Source organism: Sciurus vulgaris (genome assembly GCF_902686455.1).
Source record: "Sciurus vulgaris genome assembly, chromosome: X".
NCBI lineage: Eukaryota > Metazoa > Chordata > Mammalia > Rodentia > Sciuridae > Sciurus > Sciurus vulgaris.
This window is the reverse complement of record NC_136471.1, coordinates 26,222,056-26,229,296: the sequence shown is the minus strand read 5'-3', so window position 1 is coordinate 26,229,296 and position 7,241 is coordinate 26,222,056.

Below are 7,241 nucleotides of genomic sequence, written 5' to 3'. Positions count from 1 at the left end.
ATCTATGCTAAGCCCAAGGCCAACACCATTCTAAATGGAGCAAAACTGAAAGCACTTTCCCTAAAAACTTCAACAAGGCAGGGATGCCCTCTTTAACCACTTCTATTCAACATTGTCATTGAAACTTTAGCCAGAGCAATTAGACAGACCAAGGAAATTAAAGGGATACAAATAGGAAAAGAAGAACTCAAACTATCACTATTTGCTGATGACGTGATTCTATATTTAGAGGAGCCGAAAAATTCCACCAGAAAACTTCTAGAACTCATAAATGAGTTCAGTAAAGTAGCAGGATATAAAATAAATGCTCATAAACCTAATGCATTTTTATTCATAAGTGATGAATCCTCTGAAAGAGAAATTAGGAAAACTACCTCAATCACAGTAGCCTAAAAAAAATAGAATACTTGGGAATCAATCTAACAAAAGAGGTGAAAGACCTCTACAATGAAACTACAGAACACTGAAGAAAGAAATTTTAAAAACCTTAGAAGATGGAAAGATCTCTCATATTCTTGGACAAGCAGAATCAATGTTGTCAAAATGACCATACTACCAAAAGCTTTATACAAATTTAATGCAATTTCTATTAAAATTCCAAAGACATTCTTCATAGAAGTATAAAAAGCATCATGAAATTCATTTGGAAAAATAAGAGACCCAGAATAGCCAAAGAAATCCTAAGCAAAAGACTGAAGCAGGAGACCTCACAATACTAGACATTAAACTATACTACAGAGCAATAGTAGCAAAAAAGCATGATATTATCACCAAAATAGCAGGTAGACCAATGAAACAGAACAGAAAACACAAAGACAAATCCACATAAATAGTTATCTCATACTAGACAAAAGTGTCAAAAAAATACATTGGAAAAAAGATAGCCTCTTCAACAAATGGTGCTGGGAAAACTGGAAATCCATATGTTGCAAAATCAAATCAAACCCCTATCTCTCACCCTATACAAAACACAATTTGAAATGGATCAAGGACCTAGGAATTAGACCAGAGACCCTGCAACAAATAGAAGGAAAAGTAGGCCCAAATCTTCATCATGTCCACTTATAACCAGAATTAACATGACTCCCAACATGCAAGAAATAAAAACAAGAATAAATAATTGGGATGGATTCAAACTAACAAGCTTTTTCTCAGCAAAGGAAACATTCAATAATGTGAAGAGGGAGCCTACAGAGTGGGAGAAAAATCTTTACAACACACATTTCAGATAGAGCACTAATCTCCAGAATTTATAAAGAACCCAGAAAACTTTACACCAAGAATACAAATAACCTAATCAATCAATGGACTAAGGAACTGGGCAGGCACATTACAAAAGAAGATATACAGGTGATTAACAAATGTGAAAAAGTGTTCAACATCTCTAGTAATTACAGAAATGCAAATCAAAACCACCCTAAGATTTCATCTCACTCAAATTAAAATGACTATTATCAAGAATACTAGGAACGATAGGTGTTGGTGAGGATGTGGGGGAAAAGGTACGCTCATACATTGCTGGTGGGATTGCAAATTGGTGCAGCCACTCTGGAAAGCAGTATGGAGATTCCTTAAAAAACTTGGAATGCAGCCACCATCTGACCCAGTTATCCCACTCCTTGGTTTATACCAAAAGTATTTAAAATTAGTATACTCTAGTGACACAACCACATCAATGTTTATAGCAGCTGAATTCACAATAGCTAGATTGTGGAAACAACCTAGATGCACTTCAATAGATGAATGGGTAAAGAAACTGTGCTATACATATACAATGGAATATTAGCCATAAAGAAAAATAAAATTATGGCATTTGCAGGTAAATGGATTGAGTTAGAGAATATCATGCTAAGTGAGATAAGCCAATCCCCAAATGTCCAAAGCCAAATATCTCCTCTGATAAGTGTGTGCTTACCCATAATGGGGGGGAGGGGGCAAGGAAGAATGGAGGAACATTGGATTATGTAGAGGGAAATGAGGGGAGGGGAGGGGTCCGGGGGAAGGAAAGATGATGGAATGAGACAAACATCATTACCCTATGTCCAGTACTAATACACCCTATGTACATGTATGATTACATGAATTGTGTGAATCTACATCATGTATAATGAGAAAAATGAAAAGTTGTAGTCCATTTGTATAAAATGAATCAAAATGTATTTTGCATTCATGTATAACTAAATAGAACAAACAATAAAAAGATATATATCCTACAAAGGACATGTATCTAATGTATATATTATGACTCACTAAAAGGAAATGAATCTCAATCAAAAAGGACAATTAACAATGGAAAATAATCTGAGTCGATACTTCACTAAAGCAGCTATAAAATGGCAAATAAGCACATAAAGTAGTCATCAGAGAAATGGCCAAAAAAAAAAAAAAAACCACACAATTAAATATTTCTACTGATCTATTAGAACAGATAAAATTTAAAACACACTCTACAAAGTGTTCCTTGGAATGTAGAAGAATTGGAACACTTGTGCTGAGAGTGTTTATTGCAATAGAGTTTATTGTAAGTCAGCTCTACTTATAATAGCCCTAAACTGGACATAATCTTTATGAACAGAGAAATGTAGTTCATATATACAATAGAACACTCTTCAGTAATAGAAAAGGAATGACCTATTTGGACACAAATGGCATAGGTGAATGTGAAAACAATTTAGCCAAGTAAAAATAACCAGACCAACAAACATTATTTCATTCATATATGATTATAGAAACCCAAACTCATGTACATTAATAGGAAGTAGTTCCCTGAGGACAAGAGTTGGGAGGTTATGTGGAGGGAGGAATTGCAAAAGAGTAAGTTGAATCCTTGTTGTGTATGATGGATATTTTAATTGTCTTGTCACTATGGGTCCATTTTAACTAGATGCAATTGATTTTATGTCAACTATACTTCCATTGTAATAAATATCATAATTAATCTCATATAATTTAAAGTATAGGGGGGGATGTATATAAGCTAATATGCAAATATTATGTCATATTATATAAAGGACTTGAGCATCTGTGCATTTTTTTCCTCCTGTGGGAGGTCCAGTAACCACTCTCCCACAGATTCTGAGGGATGACTATATGCCCTTTAGTACATAAAACTAATCTTCTGAAGAAGAAAAATGATGAAGTATTAGACAAAATAACTTGATTATTTGAGTATTGATTTCCTGTGTTTTATTGTCAAATATTTTATTTGTTGGTGAGAAACGTGGAGAGTCATGAAATTCACAAAATAAACATGAAATATAAAAGTTTACATGTAATTCAGAAAAAATCAAAATCTAAAACATACTTTAATACAAAATGATTATAAAAAAGAGAATAAGATAGAACAAAAGTAGAGGAAGGAAGCAAGTACAGACAGAATCAGGAAAGAAGAAAGGAGAGGAATCCCAATAGTCTTAGTTACTAGGCAATTACAGATATGTTATACTTAATTAGCTTAATAACAAAAACGTAAATAGAAAAATTGACCTTTTCCTCAACTTGGCTTTTATAAACAATGAAGTAGCTATCCCTGAAAAGCCACCTCCATAGAAGCCTTAAATGAGATGCTGTCACAGTTTGTTCCTGTGTAATTCTATGTGTTTCTGTCTGAATGTGTGTCATGAATTTCCTGTAGTGGTAACTTATCAGTCACTAGCAGTAACAAATAGATGCATATGTTAGACTTGAAGGAATCATAATAGAATTTAAATAAACTGTCAAATAAAAGTTAGAAATCATGTCCCCTCATTTTTTTTCTTGTGGTGCTGGGGATTGAACCGTGAGGTTTGTATATATGGGGCAAGTACTCTACCAACTGAACTATATTCCCAGCTCTTTCTATATATTTTTGAATAACATAGTCATGATTGTCTTTCTTTTACTGAAGAGGACACAAGTGTCTTCACTGTGAAATTAGAAAGATTAAAACATAGTGTCATAATTTAAAACTGATTTATTTTTCAGAAAAAAAGTTACTAGATGTATCAGTTGAAAAGAAAATGGAGGTGGCTAATGTTTCAATTTCAGTAATGGTGTAGAGGCTTATGCAGGAGTAGCTGCTGAAGTCAGAATTGAAATTACAGCTTCCTAATTCAGAAGAACCTATGAGAATGTTCACAATTTCTGAACTCATACAGATTTACAAAATCTCCAGAGACAGAGAGAAATTATCTCTCTTTTAAAAATTATGATTTTGATATCAACTTACAAAGTATAAAGGAATATTTAGGTTTCTATTTGAATAGTAATAGTAACATGCAATCTTTTTCCAACCACCATACACAAGTCATCAAAGTGGTAAAACTTTCAGATGTGACTATATGACAATTCCTTAAATCTAACCAGTATTTACATTATCAATGCATACACATCATAACATGAAAATTAGATAAGGGTTTTTATATTCTTACTTTTATACACAATACTCTAAAGTAGTTGCCTTGTATAAAATCGTTGAGTAAATTCTACTGTTAGTTAATAAAGGTATTTTCAGTATATTTCAGAGTGTAAGCCCTTAATGACTGAAGCTACAAATTTTGTAAGTGCTACTTATTATCAAAATCTAGGATGGCAGAAGCAGTAAGGAGCAATTCAACAATATGTATTAAATAAATAACAATTTGCTTTTAATCTCAAAGTATGGTTTACAGAAGTATTGATAACAAAACTTAATGACAAGTATATATAAGACACTATAAAAATTGCATGTAAAATCCTAAAAATAAAAATAGAAAATTTTAGTTTTTTTTATAATTTCAAACCCCAGGGAATCAAGATAGTAATATCAGATAAAGAAGAATTTAAACTAACAAACCATTGAATGTGACAAACAGAGGTATTTATTAATTATTGTTATTACTAGTAATTGCTAGTATTATTTGATATTGCATTGAGTCCAGGGGCAATTAACTGTTGAGCCACTTCCCCAGCCCTTTTTAATTTTACTTTTTAATTCTGAGATAGGGTCTCACTAAGTTGCTGAGGCTGGCTTTGAACTTGTGATCCTCCTGCCATAGCCTCCTGAGTTGTTGAGATTACAGGTGTGTGCCACCACACCTAGCCATATTTATTTTATATAGGGTAAGCATATATAGAACAATGAAGATATTAGACCTAAATTGAAAACACTGGGTTTTTTTGAGGGTTTATTACGTGCCAGATATTGTAGTAGGTTCTTCAGAGACATCTCCTCTAAACTTCACAGATATTTTACAAAATATGTAACATTTTACATATAAGGAAGAAGATGCTGGTAACTTGCCTAAGGGAAAACAAACAGTAAGAATGAAAAAAAAAAGCAAAATACAAAGATCACAAAGTGCAAGCATGATTCCAGTGTTATATTTTCACATTAGTCTGTTATGTCTGAACAATCTCCATAAAGGAATAATTATTTTGGAAATTTTAAATTACCAAAATGCTTTCTACTATTAATACAAATGGTATAATATTAAGAAATTTCTCAATCTGCTACCCTATTAGCTCGAATTTGGATATGGGAATGTTAGAAGACACAGAGCAAGTATCTGATGATTTACATTATATATCCAATATTAAAGAAAGAACCCTTACTAATGTGACAATAGTTCTTAACACATTGGTCAATAACATATTTGATGTTAAAAGTAATCCAAATTAAAAAAAAAGGGAACAAGTTAATGCTAGGTAGGAAATTCCATTCAATATGGGAAGATATGAATTTAATAACTGAGAAGAATAAGGAAACCTGAAGCAAAGTATTATTTTACATTTCATCTTCTAATTTGTACTTGGTAGTTGCTAATTCTAATCTCACAATGTAAAAAAAGTATTGATATATTTTATTAGGTGAGAACCCATTTCCAGATTCAAATTTCAGTATCACTTTCAACCAGTAACTTTCTTCAGCAACAAAAACAATAAAATATCAAGGAATATATGTTTAACAAGAAACCAAGAAGACTTATCTGAAGAAAACCACATGAACATAAAAGCAAATGAAAACATTCACTATATTTTGTATGGGAAGACTGGATATTTCTCCCAATTATCATTTTTTAAAATTCTATTATAATCATAATCCTCAGGCATTATTTATTTTAAAATCTTTTTTGAACTCTAAGTAAATCAAATGAAATTACAAATACATAATATGAAACACGTTTTAAATAAAGGGTATCAATGCAGATCTAATCATACTATCAGATATTTTTAAATGTTTCAAATATTTTTATTGGTGCATTATAATTACATATAATAGTTGGAATCACTATCATCTATTGGTACAGTTACACAACATAATTTGGTGAATTTCATTGTCCACTATCTTCCTTTTTCCTCCCTTCCTCCCTCTCTCCAATCTCCATTCTCTACACTACTCATCTCCCTTCTATTTTATAAATGTTTTAGTAAAATAATATGTTTTGTAAAAGAAATGTAATCGAGGTACATTTTACAAACAGACTTTAATGTGTAAGAAAAGTCATATCACAAAACAACAGGAAAAGGATAAATTACTCAATATAAAATGTTGGGACATTTAATTGATTGTTTGAAAAAGAATGTGACAGAACTTTTGAAAATTACTTAGGGCTTTGTTATCTTCGACAACATTTACAAACCAGAAGCTGAAAAATATCAAAAACAGTAGAAACTGACATCATAGACCACAATTAGCTTCTCAGTACTTTTTTTAATGAGGGTAATCTTTAAACATCACAAAAGATATTCTGCCAAACAAAACATTAATCATCAAAGTTATTATTCACCTCACACCTTTCTAAGCTACAAAAATAATTGAATTTAACCATGAAAATACTACCAGTTAACAAATCATCACTACTAAATATAAAAAGAGAAAATTTATTTAGGTGTATTAATAAGTACAGCTACACAAAAGCATTCTTAGGACAACAAAAGGATCTTTTTATGGGGGGAAGATGTACATCACAGGGCTTTCATGTTACTTTCCCTTGTGTCTATTTTAAACATTGGTTCTATTTTAGTTATTGGTTATACAGTTATAAAAAAACAGGCCTGAACATTACAGTGATTAACATAGAATATATAGTGTGATAATATGATTGTAAGAAATAGGACTTTGAATATTCCGCATTTGTTATTTTCTACATAACTTGTTTTTGGATAAATAGGTTTACTACAAATGATTATTCAGTATGTTGACATTAGTTAATAGATACTTGAAAAATATTTTGAAGCTTTCGCAGTTCTGATGAAAAGGTGATTAGAATAAAATTCTACCA